The sequence below is a fragment of the Marmota flaviventris genome, chromosome 11 (assembly GCF_047511675.1).
Source record: "Marmota flaviventris isolate mMarFla1 chromosome 11, mMarFla1.hap1, whole genome shotgun sequence".
NCBI lineage: Eukaryota > Metazoa > Chordata > Mammalia > Rodentia > Sciuridae > Marmota > Marmota flaviventris.
Window position 1 is genome coordinate 36,357,450 of NC_092508.1, and position 20,405 is coordinate 36,377,854.

At 34.4% G+C, this 20,405-nt stretch overlaps 1 pseudogene; it reads left to right on the forward strand.

The window, feature by feature from the left end:
• Positions 1 to 628: 628 nt before the first annotated feature.
• On the forward strand, positions 629 to 14,758 carry LOC114083736 (iron-sulfur cluster co-chaperone protein HscB pseudogene; annotated as a pseudogene).
• The last annotated feature ends 5,647 nt before the right edge of the window (positions 14,759 to 20,405 follow it).

Consider the following 20,405-nt stretch of genomic DNA (forward strand, 5'->3'; position numbering starts at 1 on the left):
ATAACAAAAATATAAAATTTGTGCCAAACTGGTTGCTACAGCTTTGGCTGGTTTAAGGGGTGATATGCAAGCAGTCTACTCTTTGTACCACTTAGATCCACTTGTGTTCTCCATAAATTAAATTTTTCACAGATTCTTCTTCAAAGTAATGGCTAGATAAAAACTTCTCTAAAGTTTAATACAGGAGAATTAGTGGAACAAGCTACAGTCACTGCTATTGAAGCTGATTCTGTGGCCACAATTGATATTTATAATCTCACTTTTCCATTAGTCATTCTAAATTGTCTTCACCTTTGGCTAGAATGTTGCTTAGTCAAGTTTCTTGCCTAGTAGAGTGGTTTCAGATCTTCATTGTTGACAGGTCTGAGTACTTACATATCTGCCTGTAGTCATGACACCTTTAGTTCATCATTACCACAAATTTTGGCAGCACCAACAGACATTCTAGTGAACCCTTCTGGATTCAGGACATTTTCTTTCTGGATCATGTTCTTCAGCAGCAATCCTAGCTGCTGCTCTTGGTAATAATGATTGGTAACCCCTCTTTAAAATATATATAATATAATATAATATAATATATATATATATTTGCTTGCCATTTATTGTAATAAGAAGGCCTACTTGAGTAATGAAAGCTTTTACATCAAATGCAGTAATTCTTGCAACATCTCCCTGTGGCAGCATTGCCTTCTGGGAACCAGGACTCGTAATCCTTTGTAAACCAAACTCCTAAAAAGAAGAAGTCAAATTCTGCAAATATGTCACCAGAAATGCATCTCAAAGGGACAAAAGAAGAAACATCTTTTCAGCTTCCTGGTGTCAATTCAGTTTTTGGATAGTGAGAGGTGCCAGTTTCATTTTTACTCATTTTTTTTACTAGTAAATGCTTATTTAGGAAACATAACACCAAATGTTACCATTAATTCTGTGTATATGGTATATCATAGAAGACAATGTGCCCAAACTGAAAGATATTTTTCCTGAGTAGGAATTTGTCTGAGATTATACTATTTAATTAAACATGCCATTTTATTAGGCCAACTGCTTATAAATAATGAAGCATATAAAATCTGTGAGTCCTGTGATTATCTGCTCACTGAAATACTTTTTCGTAAAATAGGTCTCTTGCTCAAAGGCAATATTGTTTAGGATATAATGCCTATGGGTCAGGTCTACAATTCTTTGAAAGATGGTGCTGAAAAAGGCCTGTGAACATGGAAGGAGATGTAGGTTTAACTGTAGTAAGAACAAATTGTTATTGCCTCCAGAATATAAGTGGTCTGAGGTAACATACTTGACATCAAGTGGACATCTGGTATCCCAAAAGTGCCATATCAAGGATTAACCATTGATCTTTTCTGATGACAGGTTGAACTTTCATCAATGGTAGGAGGAGATCAGCCTTGATGAGAGGGAGCCCATGTTGTTGGGTCCATGAATAACCTCTATCCATGACAATTATCAATATACATCAGTATAATTATGCAGATCCAGTGATCCCACAGTAAGAGGAACTTAGGCTATAGCTCTTTATGAGGTCTGGCTTGTTTTTAGGACATTACTCTTTAAATCATGGGTGAATGTTACCATATTAATAAATCCTTATCTAATCCTTTCTTAACTCTTCTTACATTCTAGCCCAACAGCCTTAAGGTCTACTTTTTCACATTTCTACTTAAGTCCTGACAAAAACATTTAGCTTGATCATGCAGTTCCTTTGGTCTATAAATTATTTATTTTCTGAAGAGGGAATGTATTTTCCTGTGCTGATACCCTATCCTGGTTATTGTCTCAGTGGTTAATAAGAAGAGACTAAAGTAAATCTTGAGGAAGACAGTCATTTAGTGAAGTTCTTATCTCATTTGTCTTAATTATAGTCTTCAGTCAATAGAGAGCTATTCTTCTCAAGCAAAAGAGGAGTGTACTTTTGCCTGAAAACTCAATGGAATTTAGGGATTCAAGGAAATGTATTTGTATACTTAAATGTCTCCTAGGTCTTAGGACATTGTTCTTGTGTCATAAGGGCACTACTTTGGCATAAAGTTGGTGTTGATGTTATATATTTAGTTATATTTGGACTGTGCTTCTAGCTCTGATTTTCATGACATTGTTCACTGTGACTTTAGGAGATAAGGGAGGTTCTCTGGTTCTCATATTTTCTTTTCTCGGGGTTCCAAAGCAGTTAATGAACATCAGCTTGATTCACAACCCATGTTATTATTTATTCCTCCATACTTCATAAGTATTACAACTACTGCACAACTCTGTGTCTCATCTGCAATCTGTACCTCATTCTGTTTGACAAGAGTCATTATCATTGTGATCTTTCAAACCCGGTTAACCAGCATCCATGTGGTCTTTATTGATGCCTAGTCATTGAATGGGGGTTCAGGTTCATATTCAGATTCTGAAGATTTGCTTTCTGCACAAAAGATCTTAGCCTGAGGATCTCTGAGAACAATGCTGAATAATAGGTTACATATAAGGAATTTATTTAGCAATGCTATCCTAGCAAAGAGAATTGTAGGACAGGGGTATGAAAAGGGAAGAAGGGAAAGCTTATACCAAAATAAATTATTAGGTTGGCTCTTACCATAGTTTATTGGTTTTGATCTATGAAAGCTTCTGATTTTTTTTTGATAAGAATTTTATAATAGTCTATTCAGGGAAGTATGGAACCCTTTGGTTCTCTTTTTCCACTGGTCAGGCAGGGCTTTTGGGGTTGCCCTGGACTCTGTAGATTCTAGTGGACATCCACACCATCATGACAGAGAATTCCTGAGAGAGTAAGCAGATTATCAGGATTTTTCCAAGGTGCATTGCTGTCTGGTTGTACCTGTCAGTATCTGGTCAATATCTGTATAAAAACTAGTGACTGCAGCAGTTGCTGGAATGAACAGCATGACAAAGAGGATGGGTCTGCAATGTTATATATGAAATGTCCAGTACAACACACTTCTCTGATCGTTTGAGATAAGCAACCTAAATTCATGTAGCGTGTCTCCCCAAAATGCTTCAATTGGGTCTCCAGTAAGCCATCTGACTATTCCCCAAGGCCAGCTTCCTTCTGGTGATGATGTAGATAATAGAATCAGTGAGATCCCTGGATGTCAGCTCACTGTCTGACTTATTTTCACTGAACACCACCAGTAGATACAGCTAATGTTGCCATCACCTTTAATCACCACTGCCGAAGTGCCATATTTAATAATACTTCTTAAATTTTCCCTAGTTATCCAGTCTGTTTTAAGAACTCAGCCCAAGCTGAGAGATTTATTACATACAAAAAGAGCTATCCCTCAAGATCAATGTAGTTCTAGATACTGGCTGCTCTCTTCTGACTGTTCTTCTAACATCTATTATATATACACCTACATTCTTCTGTACCTTACAGATTTTTACTTATAAATGGATTTGTTCCTTTGAGACTTAACCATTAGTTGTTATAGCCCTGAATATGTGTCATGATTTGTGTCTATCCATCATCCACCTTTAGTCACCACTGTTAAGTGCCTCAATTTCTCAATCTCTCAAAACTAAAATTCTTCAGAGACTTTACTTTAGGTCATGTCACACCCACCAGGGTGTGCATTTGGCCCTGGAACTTGCCAGTTTTTAACAAGTTGTCGTGGTAAGGGAAAGAGGCTATATGGAATCAAATCTTCAAACTTGTATCTTCCTCCTTAGAATTGCAATGGGTATGGCAATTTTCTTTGGAGATGACTATGAGTCACAGGAACCAACACTGTTTTATTAGCATGCCAACTTTCATATACCAACTGTTCTCATAAGGATGAAAGCCCTGTGCTCTAAGTTGGGGATGAAAGGAGACATAGAAAACCTTTTCCCATATTTTCTAATTGTTTTTTCATCTCTGTTGATTTGAGTATTTTTATATCTCAAATATGACAAGAAATAATGAATGGATAAGAAGTAAATATACTTTAATTCTTTTAATTCACAATTAACTATGTACTTCATTCTGTTAATCCAGTTAATTCCCCACAATTATATTAATAACATTCTTTATATATCCAGATTTATTATGTGAAATACTATCAAATATTATATTTTATTATGCTTTAATTTTTCAAAGTATTTTTGTATCCATAACTACATGTAATTTTGACAATAACCAGGAAAATTATGTAATAGGGATTGAACTGAAATCATAATATAGGTGAAGACCTAGTGAACACCTTCTCCATTGCATATACCTAAAAATTAGCAATGTACAAATAGAATTGCTATGGTTTGTCCCCTTCAAAACTCATGTTGGAGTTTAATTCCCATTGTGAGGAATTAGAGGGTATAAACTTAATCTTACCTTTATAAATTGATTAGGACTAGTTAAGGCCATCAGGGTGGAGCCAACATCATTGAATACTGGTGACATTTCATAAGAAGAGAAAGAGAGACCAGAGGACACACACGTGCTTCCTCTTTCTCAACATATGGTGTGCTGTGCTACTTTAGGACTTGCCCACAACAAGCCTATCTTGTGGACCATTGACTGTAGACCAGAACTGTGAGCCAAAATAAATCTTTTTTGTTTAAAAAAAAACTTATCCAGTATGTATATTGTGTTATTAGTAACAGAAGATTATTAATTCAAGAACCTTTGCTTATATTCCCATTTGAGTGCACTTTTGTTATATTATATGATACCACAATTAAACATGTACTCATAGTGATATCTTGCCTTGCAAAATAATTTCTACACACACACACACACACACACACACTTTTGATTTACAGTTCTAGGGATTGAACCCTAACACATTGCTAGACAAGCACTCTACCACTAAAATATATCCACAGTTTCCCTTTAATTTTTTTTGAAACTGTCTCACTAGGCTAACTGGGCTGGTCTAAAACTTATGATCCTCCTTCCTCAGCCTCCCAAGTAGCAGAGATTACAGGTGTGTACCATTGCACTCAGCTCTCTGTAAATTTTTACAGGACCCTGAAAAGACATAGGCACAAACACATGCATACACATTTAGTCTGTGGTCATTTCTTTAGATGGATAAGAAAAAAGGAGTTGGACCAGAAGATTTCTAATCTCTTTCATGTACAATCAGATTTTTTTTAACTTAGCACTCTAAGAAAGCTGCTTTCACTTTTGGTATACTGTAAGCATGTTTTTAGCATTTTCTTTCTCACATTTACAAAACATCAGCTCCTGTGAGGTATGCTATTGGTGTCTCTAGTGCCAAGGATTGTGCCTCCCCTCCTGTGTGGCAGGCATTCAATGCACTCATCAGTTGAATAAAATAACAATTGGAAATCAAATTTTAGTTTATAATTCTGAAGACATCACATCTTATTATTCATGGTTATATTGGATTAGAGGCCTTGAACAATTGAAAATCAAATTTTAGTTTTCAGTTTAGGGCATTCATATTATTAAAGTTGACCTAAGGCAAAATGATGAAGTAGGCCAAGTGAGTCTTCAGTGATTCTACATTGCACCTCTTCCCAAATATGTTTTGTGGTGAGTATGAAGTTCATTCACCTAGATATTCAGAGTTGATAAAAACAGAAATATAGACACTGAAAAAGTCAGAGCTGGATAGTAAGGATTTAATGAAATAGAGTTAATAAAATAGATTTAATTCAATCAAAGGTACTATTTTGTGAGCAAATGTCTTTAAGAAGTAAGCATGGCTTGATTTTAGTTCAGATGACTCAAACACAACCATAAAACATGACTACAAAGTGGTTTTTGTCCTTAGTTCTATAACTCACAGGCTTGCTTAATTCATTGTGAATGCTTCCAATGGTAGTGAGTTACTTGAAAATATCAAATGTAAGTAGACACTTAGGATGCATGCCATGAAAATATTTTCTAAATGTATCTCTTGGCACAAAAACAACATTGTACTTTATTTTAGGGACAGAAAATAATTTATACAATAATGTTAAAATACATAATTTCTGCTAATATTATACAAACAGTAAATACTTGCTCTTATTGGTATAAATGCAATGATTATATATCTACTTTTGTTCCTTTAATTCATTAATAATTAAAAATTGCATGAAAGTTTGTGCCTCCAAAATAGAGGGGTGGTGGAATATTTTGATGCCTATGTGAGCTTCTAATTTTGTGGCATCAGAGGTAGTAGGATAACTTGACTGCTATGAGTTCAGGATGACCACATTTTCCATAAGTAGAAGTTCCATGCTTGAGTTGTGCTTGTTTTCAGTTTTTAAAAAGGCAATTCATTTTTAATAACTGCACCCCATATTTTGTTTATGCCACATATGTTCAATCTAATAATTTATTTTGTTCACTTTGTGCAATTTTCTTAAGACTCCTTCTGCTTTTTACTTTTCAAGCATTAAAGTTACCATGGAAATGGTACCATTGGCATCATGGGACATGCAGAAGTATATCTAGTTGCACTTTGTGAGGTTTTAAGATTCAGACCATGTCACGAAGTGAGAAAAATCAAGGCTGACATTTGTTTTAGCTTTAATTTATATTTTAGTACGTTTGTTATAGAAACCTGTGTTTAGGTAATGTTTTGATTAAAAAATTAAATGACAGAAGAAAGAAAGTAAAACCTTAAGGTTCTCCAAGTAATGATGATTTGTTCATATTCTTTACACATATATTGTCATTTGGTTATATAAATCAGGAGTATCTTTGGCATCATTTATTGTCTGTCTATATGCCTCTATTCAAAGAATAAAATTAAGAAATTTCAGCATTTGTATTTATTTAATACTAGTGCTAGCACATATATAGTACCAATAAATATTTACAGAGGAAATTGCACCATTCACTTATATTTCAAATAGAGGCCTTAATATGGAGTGTAGTCTACACGTGGAAAGATCTCAACATATTAGTGTGTTATATGTTGTCTACTGATCATTTTACTATAGCTGTGGTTTCATCTTTTCATGAAATTCACATGAATGGAATAATAGCATATATTCCACTTCATCTGTCTTCTTTTACTCAACAAAGTACTTTTGAGATTCATACATGCTATTGCATTCACACCTAGATCAGTTTTTAATTTACCACCATTTTATGCTGAAGGGGTCTAGAACATACCACTTCAAAATATACCTCATTGGCAAAAAGATTTGAGTGGAAGGAAATTGAGAATTAATGGATGTAGAAAAAGTTTTTGTCATCTTAGCATCTACCTAAGAGTAAGGTATAAATATCTCTTTTTGAAGATGTTATAAATTTCCTACCCCTCTCCTGTACCAGATTGATTAGAGCAAACTTTATCACTGGGACAGAGAACTGGCACCAAGAAAAGTCTGCATAAACAAGCCTAATTAAGTTGCTTTTACCTTCTAATACATGGAGATACTTCCATATATTTACTATAGTCACTGTCTCATGATTTATCAGCCCTATATGCCCCAATACCCTTTCCTTTGCTAGTGATTTTATATAATTTGTTGCTGTCTGTTAAAGCAATATATAAGCCCCCAAGTTTAATGACCTCTTTGGGTCTTTTGCTTCCTTTGTGTGAAGCTCCATGCATGTAACACTGAAAATATTAATTATATTTTTATACCTTTTCTCACATTAATCTTTTTTAGTTTGATCTGTAAGCCTCAGCTACTAGCCTCAGAAGGTAGGTTTAGTTTTGTTCCTTTAAAGGGAGTTGCATTGTGTTCTTATGGCTTCTTTTGTTACTTATAGACCAGCCCAGTTCTGTCAAAGCTTATTTTTACACTTGAGTAGGGTAGCTTTAGTGCAGCATTCACTCTAAAGATAGTTTACCTCTTGCTAGTAAAACATGACCATATTGGGGTCATCATTAAATGCCCTGGGTCATCAATGAAGACTCTATCATTGATAGTTGCTTGAACATCTCTCCAAGGTATGGAAACTTCAGGAATTATAAGTTTTTTTTTTTTATTCCAAGTCATTCTTTTCCTGGTCATATGAAGTTTCATCCCATATATAAATGAATTTATAATCTTGAAACACTTAGTTACCCCTATGTAATTTCTGTGCTCCATTTTTACATAACTCTCACCTCTCTCAACCTCTGTTCCACAAATTTATGTTACTTCAGGCTTTTTTTCAGAATAGTGTAATTGAGGTTATAACAAAACAGGGAGATAGATTCTCAACAATACTAAGAGTCAGGGTTAGTCTAGATTTGTTTTAGGACACAGTCATAGGATACACCAGGCAGTAGCCAGGGTCAGCATGAAAACAGCAGAAGCCCTACTACAGGGTAGAGCCAGCTTCAGTGTCCAATTGATAGATGAGATGTGTCCCTCTCACGTGCCATTTTGAGTAGCCAATGATTCTGGAATTAACAAAGGCTGAGTGAATCTTACTCCTTATAACTCTGAAAAATAAAGGACAAAGAGACTGGGAACCTCTTAATATGAAAATATGAGAATATGGAAAATTAAATAGTATGCAACTACACATACAAATATATTTAAGTAAATATGTATTTTTTCATAAAATCATCTATGCCAATTCTAGGTAAGATATGAATAATAATAGGCACTTGCAAATGAAAGTTTAATTGCCCTAAGAACAATAAGATTTTGTCCAAAATCACAGTTAATTCAAGTGTGTATGAATCTGTGGCAAAGACTACTATCTATTGATCAACTGATCAATTGATCTATCTATCCAATTCTCTTCTGGAAATACAGAATTACTACTGGACAATGATTTTCCACTATAGTATTTTTATCTACCCTTCTGCAGTTAAGTGTAACTTTGTGACTAATTTCAATTAGAATGAAGTAGAAGAGTAGAAGTGATCCATGTCACTTCAAGGCTTAGCTTCGACCCCTCCTATATGTTAGTTACTGCATGAACTAGTTCAGTGGGGATCTCTCAATGATTAGAGTAAAACTCCCAATAGAATAACACCTACTCTGATAATATCTTGTATAGCAAGTTAAAGGATCTTAAAATTTGAAGACTCTGTGACCTCAAAAAACTAAAACATCACAGATGCTTGTTTCATTTGTTTGTTTGTTTTGGCAGGACTGAGGATTGAACCCAGTGACACTTAATCACTGAGCCATATCCCCAGCCCTTTTTTGTATATTTTATTTAGAGACAAGGTCTCACAGAGTCATTTAGTGCCTTACTAATTTGCTAAGGCTGGCTTTGAACTCATGATCCTCCTGCTACAGCCTCCAGATCTTTGGGGAACACTGGGGAATGCCACTGCACCCAGCCCAATATATGCATTTATATGGAAAATATTTTTCTGTAATTTATTTCTCTATTTTCATTTTCTCAAAGCACTTGGTAAATACCTGCATTAGGGATATTGTGTGGTATTGATTTTTTGATGCAAGTACTTTTTTCTCTACTATAAGATTAAATACTTGGAGACTGGGACATTTTCTTAATCTACCATCTATTTACTGTTTCAAGAACTATTTTTTGAATATTTGCTATGTGACAAACAGTATGTTGATCACTGGAAATACAGTGTAAAAATATATATATGATGTCTTCTTCCCTGATGCTTTAAATAAGGAAGGAGAGACAAATGATGGAGTCAGAAATTATCTTGTGGATTAGTACAATCAGAGGGAGGTACAAATTTTAAGGGAGATTATCAAGGGAACCTACTTTAGTTCATGAGGATTTTATTCAAGACTGCCTGAAGTTAGTGATATTTGAATCCTGAAGGGTGAAACTGAGTTAGTTTGGCAAAGAGATGCAGAAGAATTAAGAGTATTTCAGTCAAAGGAATAAATGCATAAATTTTTAAAAGCTGGATTTCCCCTTATATTCTGGCAAAGAATATAAAGAAGTTCAAAGTGGCAAGAATATAAAATGGAGTTAGATCACGAAGAGTCTTACAAAGCCAGGAAAGGATGTTGACTATTATCCTAAAAGAAGTATGCTGAAAATAAAGGATTCAAATCCAAAGAGATAAGATTTTGGACATTTAGAAAAAATTACTCTTGTCATAGGGAGGATAGCAGATTGATGAGGAACAAGATAATAAATGTTATAGTTATGACATGTTTGATCACTGAAGTGGAGGTATGGCAATGACTGTGACTGTGGTAATTTGGTGTAAATAGAAAAAATATCATCATATTTCAGAGACATTTAGGAAGGAGAATTGATTGGAATTCAGAATGCATAAGAGAGAATGTTAGATAATGATCCATAGCTTTGACACCTGGATGTGGTTATGATGACTCACTGGCAGAGAACATGAAGGAGGTTTGGGAGAGCTGTGCAGGTGATGACCCCATGAAAAGTTTGAGTTACTTGTTATGCATCAAAGTTGAGTCACTCATTAGGCAGTTGGACATGAAGGGCTAGAACTTGGAAGGGTGGTCTAGGCTAGAGACATTGATTTGGTTGTCCTTAGTATGTGGTTTGCTCTTGGGGCTATAATTGCTGGTAATATCATTCAGAGGTGGTGCAGAGTATGAACAGGAAAGAGCCATGGTTAGAATTCTATGGTAAAGCAGCATTTAAGAGGCAGATAAAGATAATCCCATGAAGCCTTCTCCAAAGGAGAAAACTTTTTAAACCATATGATGGAGGATTGGAGTGTTCTCATTGCTAGAAGAGAATACTGGGATCTTTCATGGTGGGAATATGGCCAGGGCTGGAGGTTACATGACAATAGTAACATGACATGGAAGTGTATCTATATTCTAATAATTGGATGGCTGAACCAAGAGATTCCTGACTGAACATCAATTCTTGATATAGAAACATATACAGGTTGAGGATTAGGTTAGTAAGGTGACGGATCCTCCAAGTAAGAAGTCATAAACCTAGTGTGCCAGAGTAGAAGGAATGGAGAATGGTGCTCTGATGGGTGGGAGAATGTTTGATATCAAGGTCAGAAGATGGACAACTTTAAGAATTCTACTAAGATTTTCAAGCAGTTGTATAGTTTCACTGAATATCTGGGCTAAACTAATTAGCACTGCTGATACATTCACAAGTACTCTACGCTTTCTTTTTAGTAACACTCTTCTCATTTTTTTACTTTCATGATATCTTCCTTTCTTGACAGGCTCTGATCTCCTTGTACACGGAAATCAGAAGGAGAATGGCAGAGAGTTTAAGGCTTGAGACTTATCCTTCCTGGATTCAAATCCCTTTAGGGATTTTACCTGATTAGGAAAGTTATATTTCTTTGCTTAATTTTTTTTTTCATCTGAAAAATATAAATAATACAAGTTCCTCTGTGTGGGATTTTTTGTGATAATTATATAAACCCACACATATAAAACACCTGTCTATACCAATGTTAGCTATTATTATTCACTGTTTTATCTCTACTACCTGGAACAAAATAGACTTTCTAAGATATATTAGTAGAATAAATGAATAAGTGACTGAGAGAATGTGCATTTGGCAACAACCAACAAGGATTAATTGATTCATTTTTCTCTTGTGGAGTTAGTATCCTAGGTGTGTCTGCAGAAGTGGGAACATATCAGTTTCTCTAGAGTTGAGGTTTTCTCAAACAGAATGACATTGTGTAAGGCTATTGAGGATACATGTAAGAGATTGGCTAAAATGACTGGAAAAGTAATACCATTTGTGAGGGGGAAAATCATGTATTATACAATTATTTACAGTCTTTATTTTGGTCAGCTTTGTTTTGGTCAGCTTTGCATTGCTGTGACCAAAAGACCAAACTGCAGAAAACTTGAAATGGACCACCTTTTGACCCAGCTATCCCACTGCTCCTTCTATACCCAAAGGACTTAAAATCAGCATATATAGTAATGCAGCCACATCAATGTTTATAGCAGCTCAACTCACAATAGTTAAACTGTGGAAGCAACCTAGATGCCCTTCAATAGATGAATACATAAAGAAAAGGTGGTATATATACACAGTGGAATATTACTCAGCATTAAAAGAGAATAAAATTATGGCATTTGCAGGTAAAAGAATGAAGCTGGAGAATATCATGCTTAGTGAAGTAAGCCAATCCCTAGTTTTTCTAGTGTTTTGAACATGAGGGGGTGCTGTATTTTGCCAATTACTTTCTCTGCCTCAATTGATATAATCATATAATTCTTTAAGTCTATTGATGTGATGAATTATATTTATTGATTTCCATCTGTTGAACCAACCTTGCATCCCTGGAATGAACCCCAGTTGATCATGGTGCACTATTTTTTAAATACGTTTTTTATGAGATTTGTCAGAATTTTACTGAGAATTTTTACAACTATGTTCATCAGGAATATTGACCTAAAATTTTCTTTTCTTGATATGTTTCTGCCTGGTTTTGGTTCAGGATGATACTAGCTTCATAGAATGAGTTTGGAAGGGTTTATTCCTTTTCTATTTCATGGGATAATTTGAGAAGTATTGGTACTAATTCTTTTTTTCAGGTCTTGTAGGACTCAGTTGTGAATCCATCTGGTCCTTCCTGGGCTTTTCATGGTTGGTAGGCTTTTGATGGTGTCTTATATTTCCTTGCTTGAAATTGATCTTTTTAAATTGTGTATGTCCACTTGACTCAGTTTGAATTGAGTTTGAAATGAGTTTGAACTCAGTTTGAAATATGTCTCTAGAAATTTGTTGGTGTTCTCAAGTTTTTCTATTTTACTGGAGTATAAATTTTCAAAATAGTTTCTAATTGTTCTCTGTATTTCAGTAGTGTCTGTTATGATATTTTCTTTTTCATCACAAATTTTAGTTTTCTCCCTCCTCCTTTTTATTAGAGTGGCTAATGATTTGTCAATATTATTTATTTTTTTTCAAAGAATCAGATTTTTGTTTTCTCAATTTTTGAGTTTTTTTTTGTTTCAATTTCTGCCCTGATTTTAATTATTTCCTGTCTTCCATTACTTTTGGGTTAGTTTGTTCTTCTTTTTCTATGGCTTTGAGCTGTAATGTTAGGTCGTTTGTTGACTTTTTCTTCTTCTTTTTTTTGTTTTTACATTTTTTCTTCTTTATTTTAAAGAAAAGTTTATTGAAAATATGAAAAACAATTCCCAAAGATTGACTTTTCCAGAAAACTATAGCTATACATTGCATTGCATTCATCATATTAAAACATACATTAGCCACAAATACAAAAATTATTAAGAAGCTACCACTGTTCAACAATTTGAGCAACAAGAAAGTAACAACATGATGACCTGCAAAGGATGGGCTACTTAAGTACCTTTTAAAATTTGTCCTTTTTAGTTATACATGACAGTACTTTGACATATTATACATACATGGAATATAACTTCCCATTCTTAGTACAATATTTTGTTAAAATGTTAGGTGAACATTGAAGACCATTCAGGAACAATGTGTTAATGTTTTATTTTTCATGCTCTGAGAAATGTAGCAGATCCTTTGTGTATACACATCAGGGTTGGGGAGGAGGATGGCTGTTACATCTTGTGGCTATATCAGGGGGATGGCTCAGTAGAGCCTGTGGAAAGAAAAGTCCCTATTGGAGCAACTAGTTCATGAACCAAAGGCTCTAGGAGCACTTCACCCTACTTGATGGAGGAGCCCCGTAGTCAAGATATAACTTCCTTATTAATAACCAATTTTTCCCCCAGAAGCTTCTTATTAAAAATCAAAAAACTCTTCTGTCAAACTTTCCACCAAGCCTCAAACCTACTGATTTTTCAGTTGACACTTTTGTGGGGATTTCCTGACAGTCAGCTACAAGGAAAGGTTCCAAGAGGCTGGTGCTGGGAAGTAAAGCTGACTCTTGGGACAGATGGCCTTCCCAGTTGGCCAAGAGCTGGCGTAGGGTACTTAACTCAGCTGGTCTTCAGGTGCCTGCCAGGTGCCTGCCCAGAGGCAGTGGTGCAGCCTGTGCACAGCTCACCCTGGAGCTTCCCTCTCTGCTCCACATTTGTTCACTGTGACACTATTTACACCTCTCGGAGCTTCACTCCGTCACCTTAATGAGGGTGTGTGTGAGTGTGGGTGTGTGTAAGCCTTTAAAAAAAAAAAAAAAAAACCAGCCCCTTTGAAAAGACATTTGAGATGATTTCTAATGCACCATAGTGCTTTTTCTTTAAAAAATATATATTTATTGAGATAAAATTTGCATGTAATTTTCCCATTAAGGTGTATAATTAAATGTTTGTTAGTAAAATCACAAATGTATGCAAGTGTCATCACAGTCAAGTTTAGAACATTTCAATCATCAAAAAGAGAAACTCTAGGAGAGGAAAGGGGAGAGGTGAGAATGGAGGAAACCCAGGGTTACTGGCGAGGGAGACTTGAGAGGCCAGAGCTTCCTGACTGAGAAGGGAAGGGAAGAGGCTGAGATTGAGAGAAGGGAAAAAGGCTCGGGAAACAACTGTTCCTTCAGAGTTGGCACTGCAAAACTCCAGCACAGGTTTCAGCAACTACAGCATCTGGTCCACCCAGATTTCTTCAGCCAGAGATCTCAGACTGAAAAGGACTTCTCAGAGAAGCATTCAATCCTGGTGAACGATGCCTATAACACCCTTCTGGCCACCCTGAGCAGGGGACTATATTGTAAGCTAAAGCTTCATGGGATAGAGATTCCTGAAGGGACAGATTATGAAATGGATAGTCAATTCCTCATGAAAATAATGGAAATCAATGAAAAACTTGCAGAAGCTCAAAGTGAAGCTGCCGTGAAAGAAATTGAATCCACTGTACAAGCTAAACAAGAAAGAATGTACTGACAACGCGAGCAGAGCTTTTGAACAAGGTGACTTTGAAAAAGCCAAGGAAATTTTAACAAAGATGAAATACTTTTCAAATGTAGAAGAAAAGATCAAGTTAAAGATGACGCCCTCTAGTTAATTACTTATTTAAAGTTTTAAAAATAAATTTCCTGTATTCAAAAAAAAAAAGAGAGAAACTCTGTATCATTTAACTGTTACTTCCAATTAACCTATCATTAAGCAACTTGTGTACTTAAGATTTATCTATACTGAAGATTTCATAAATGAAATCACATAATAGGTCATCTTTTGTGGCTGGCTTCCTTCACTTAGCACAATATTTCTAAGATGTAGCTATCCTTCAGTGTCATTACTTACTTTTTATGAGTGAATAATATTCTAATGTATAGATCTACCACATTTAAAAAAATTTATTTGGTATATATTTCTAGGAGTGGAATCATTGGATCACATGGTTATTCTATGTTAAAATCTTCAAGGAACTACCAAACTGCTGTCCATAGTGGAAGTACCATTTTGTATTCCCATGTGCAAAGTGTGTGGATTCCAATTTCTGTACACCTTCATGTAAAGTGATTAACTTATATCCATATCCCTAGCCTGTTGAGTGTTTATATCATTCAAGGATGTTAGATATTCTCAAATGATTTTTCTGCATTTATTGAGATGATTATGTTATGTATTTTTCTTTTTATGCTATTGATGTAGCATATTATGACTATTACTTCAACTTTATATATTGGGAAGGATCTCATTTAGCCATGATGTATGAATGAGCTATGTTTTTTTTTTCTTAATTTTCATTTTGCTGGGTTCATTTTGCTGGCATTTTGTTGGGATATCGTGTCTGTATTCATAGGTGATATTGATCTGTAGTTTTCCTTTCTTGTGATGTCTTGACTAGTTCTGGTATCATGCTAAGATTAGCTTCATGGAATAAATTGTGTAATATCCTTCCTCTTCTGTATTTTGGAAGAATTGTGAAGAATTGATATTATTTCTTTTAATGTTTAGTAGCATTCACTACATAAGCCTGTGCTGGTAGTATGCTTTTCTTTGTGGTATTTTTTAAAACTATTAATTTAATCATTTTTATAAGTCCATTCATATTATGTATTTCTTCTTGAGTTGGTTTTTATAGCTTTCTAAGAAATTTTTTCCTTTAAATTTAAGTTTTCTAATTTAGTAGCATGCAATTGACCATAATATTAGTTTATAGTTTGTTTTTTTAAAGGTAAATAGTAATCCTGCCCCTTCTTTTATTTCTGATATCAGCAATTTGTCTTTTCTCTTTATAGCTTGGTCAATATGAAAGTTTTACAATTTTCTTGACCTATCCAAAATAATTGATTTCATTGATTTTCTATACCATATGTCTACTTCCTATTTCACTGATTTCTACTCCTTATTGGTTTTGTTTTTTTTTTTCCTGCTTTAGGGGTAGCTTGCTCTTTGTTTCCCAGTGGTTCATGTCAAAAGTTAGGTTATTAATATGAGACAAATTTCATTGATAATATAGGCATTTAAAGTAATAAATTTCCCACTAAAACATATTTCAGCTGCATTCCATATATTTAATAATGCTTCATCTTCACTCCCATGTGTTACAAACTAGGTTTTTATTTATTTATTTTTTATTGGTTGTTCAAAACCTTACAAAGCTCTTGACATATCATATTTCATACATTAGATTCAAGTGGGTTTTGATTTCTTTGACTCATTGATTAATTAGAAGGGTGTTGTTTAATTTCCAAATACTTGTGAGCTCCCCGAAATTCTAATTTAATTGCATTGTAGTTGCAGAACAACTCTATTACTTTTATGCTTTTAAATTTACTGAGGTTTGTTTTATGCTTTACCTAGTTCTGTGTGCACTTGAGTAGAATGTATATTCTGGTAATGACGGGTAGACGTCTGTTAGAGCTAATTGGTTTATAGTGCTGTCCAAGTCTTTAATTCCCTTGTTGAATTTCTGCCTAGTATAATGGGAGGTATTATAGTCTTCAAATAATTGTTTTTGCATTATCTATTTCTCTCTTCAGTTGTCAGCTTTTAATTCATTTATTTCGCTACTGTGCTATTAGGCAAGTATATGTTTATGGCTATTATGTATTCCTAATTAACAGACCCTTTATCATTAGAAGATATCTCTATCTAGTAACATATTTTGTTTTATACTCTCATTTATGGGTAGTCTGTAAGGCCACCCAGATTTCTTTTAGTTCTTGCTTATGTAGTATATATTTTTCATATGCTTACTTTCATTTTATTTTTATCTTTGTTTCTAAATTGTGCTTACAATATAGTTCAATATGTTGTAATTTAGTCTGAAAATTTCTGCTCCTTGATTGGGTCGTTTAATCTATTTTAATTAATGTGCCATTATTTAATCTATTTAATATTTATATTATGATATGTATGTAATTTATATCTTCTTTTTCCTTGTTTGTGTTGTCTCATGTCTTTCTTGTTTCCTGCTCCTCCTTTGCAGTCTTTTTTTACATTAAGAGAATATTTGCTAATGTCACATTTTAATTTGTTTTATATTTTAACTATATTTTTGTTATGTCTTTAGTGGTTGCTATAAGGCTTTATAATAAATATCCTAAATTATGAGAATTAGCTTCATATCTGTCTTAATTCCAGTGAAATATAGAACTATTACCGCTTCCTACCACTATTCTCTGTCCCTCCCTTTTTGGTATTATTGTTATACATATTATCTATTAATGTCATAAACCCAATAATACATTGTTACAATTATTTTAAATTTATTTTTAATTGGCATAATTAATTTAGATGATACCTCTTTTAAAGAAATGGAAAAAAAGAACAATTATATATTTAAAAGTTTTGCCATATTAACCTTCTTAACATTTCTAGTTCTTTTCACTTGTTCTTGTGAATTTGAATTACCACTTGGAGTCATTTCTTTAGCCAAATACAGCTTCACTCCCATTCATCTCCTTTGTACTTTTATTTACAAATATCACATATTTCTGTTTTACATACCCAATAAAACATAATGTACATATTTTTTATATAATTACCTGTTAATTAGTTAACAGCAGAAAGAAAAGTGTTATGTATGTATGTTCATTTTTGTAATTACATAATTTTTTTCTCCTGTGCTGTCCTCTCTCTCTCTCTCTCTCTCTCTCTCTCTATCTCTCTCTCTCTCTGTATTTGAATTATTTTTGAGTTTCAGGCTAAAAAACTTCCTTGAGGATTTCTTATAAGAAAGGTCATCTAGCAAAAGATTCTCACAGTTCTTTTTTATCTGGGAATGTCACTTTTAAAGATAGCTTTGCTGGGATATTGGATTGTAGTTGGCTTTAAATATGTTATTACATCCTGGCCTCCATTGTTTCAGCTGAGAAGCCAGCTATTAATTTTATTTGGCTTCCCTTGTAATTAATAAGTAATTTTTTTTTTCTTTCTGATTTCAAGATTTTTTTTCCCTGTCTTTGTCCCTTAACTTACTATGTATGATCTGTTTGTTGATGAACACTGCATTTATCCTATTTCAAGTTCATTGAGCTTCTGGGTAAGATATTAATAAATTTTGGGAAGTTTGCAATTATTGATTTTGGGAATTTTTTTCTGTTTCTTTTCCTCTTTATTCTTCTTCACATTAGGTGTAAGCCTTTGTGCTTTGTGGTATATCTCATTTCTCTTAAACTGTTTAATCTTCATTTTTTCCACTCTGTTCTTCAGTTTGTGTTTTCACAAACGGAAGTTTATTAATTCTTTCTTCTGCCTCTTCAAATCTGTTATTGGGACCCTCTAATGAAATTTTCATTTCAATTGTTATACTTTTCAATTCTAGACTTTCTGTTTGTCCTTTTTATTTAATTTCTGTTTCCTTATCGATATTCTTAATTTGTGATGACATTATTATCACATTAAAATTTTTTTTGTCATGTTTCCTTTAGTTTCTTTGAATAATAAAATTTTTGTAAAATTTGTTCTCTGTTTGATCTCACAGGTAATTTCTTTTCAGAGTGTATGGTAGTACTTCCTACTTCTTTGCATGTCTCATAATCTTTCTTTGAAAACTAGACATTTTACATTATATATTGTAGCTGTTCTGAGTACTGTTTCTCCTCATCTTAGCCTTCTTGTTATTTGCTTATTTATTTATTTATTTATTTAGTGAGTGGCTGGATCATTGTAGTGAAATTCACTTCCCTGGTATTAAGCCTCTGATGTTGTTCCTTTGGAAGGTACAACCACATACAACCTAGAATGATGATGATTTTGGCAGGGCTTTTTTCCCTGACTACATAAAACCATTAAGCTGTCAAGTTCCATTAATTGCCACCTTATTGCTGGATTGGTTCTAACAATACTCTGGGTCCTAAATTACTCCATAGACTAGGTCTTCAGTATTCTCAGTGGAATCATGTACAAGATAGAGCCTCTGCACCACCAGTGGGGACTCGGCAGAAAAAGGGTAGCCCCGCTCTTTCAGAGGTACTTTCCTGGAGCTTAGTCTCAACAATAGATAACTAGACAGGATGAGAAATGCTGATATCCTGCCCCTTCCAGGAAGATAGAACACTGACTGGTGGCAAAGGGCAAAGATAGTTACAGATTTGGCCTCCCTCAGTTTGGAGTTTCCATCTCACCAAGTTGAGAATCTCTAGTTTTGAGAATACTCAAAGGCTTGAACTTCTACACATTCTATTTCAACTAAATTCAGTTTCTCTGGGAAGAGATTAGGAGCTATCTACTTTAAAGCCTGCTTCTACCCTGCTGTTCTTTGAATATGGGTGCCAAAGTTTTAAGTGCTAGAAGTTTGGTGTCTCCAGTGTGGTAGTACTGAAGTGGTGGAATGTTTAGGAGATAAAACCTAGAGGAGGGTAATTAGATCATGGGCTCCACCTTTAGGAATAGATCAAGAATAGATTGGTCCAATTAGAGTGTATTAATTCCCATTAGAGCAAGTTCTTATGAAAAGAATAAATATGGCCTCTTCTAGCATGCTACAGGGACACTGCTACATAGATGTTCATAGCAGCACAATTCACAACAGCAAGACTGTGGAACCAACCTAGATGCCCTTCAATAGACGAATGGATAAAAAAAAAAATGTGGCATTTATACACAATGGAGTATTACTCTGCATTAAAAATGACAAAATCATAGAATTTGCAGGGAAATGGATGGCATTAGAGCAGATTATGCTAAGTGAAGCTAGCCAATCCCTAAAAAACAAATGCCAAATGTCTTCTTTGATATAAGGAGAGTAACTAAGAACAGAGTAGGGACGAAGAGCAGGAGAAGAAGATTAACATTAAACTGGGATGAGAGGTGGGAGGGAAAGGGAGAGAGAAGGGAAATTGCATGGAAATGGAAGGAGACCCTCAGGGTTATACAAAATTTCATACAAGAGGAAGTGAGGGGAAAGGGGAAAATAATACAAGGGGGAGAAATGAATGACAGTAGAGGGGGTAGAGAGAGAAGAGGGGAGGGGAGGGGAGGGGGGATAGTAGAGGATAGGAAAGGCAGCAGAATACAACAGACACTAGTATGGCAATATGTAAATCAATGGATGTGTAACTGATGTGATTCTGCAATTTGTATACGGGGTAAAAATGGGAGTTCATAACCCACTTGAATCAAAGTGTGAAATATGATATATCAAGAACTATGTAATGTTTTGAACAACCAACAATAAAAAATTAAAAAATATATATGGCCTCTTCTCAGGCTTTTGCTACCTGTCTCACCATATGACCTCTGTCTCTTCTGCTTATGCC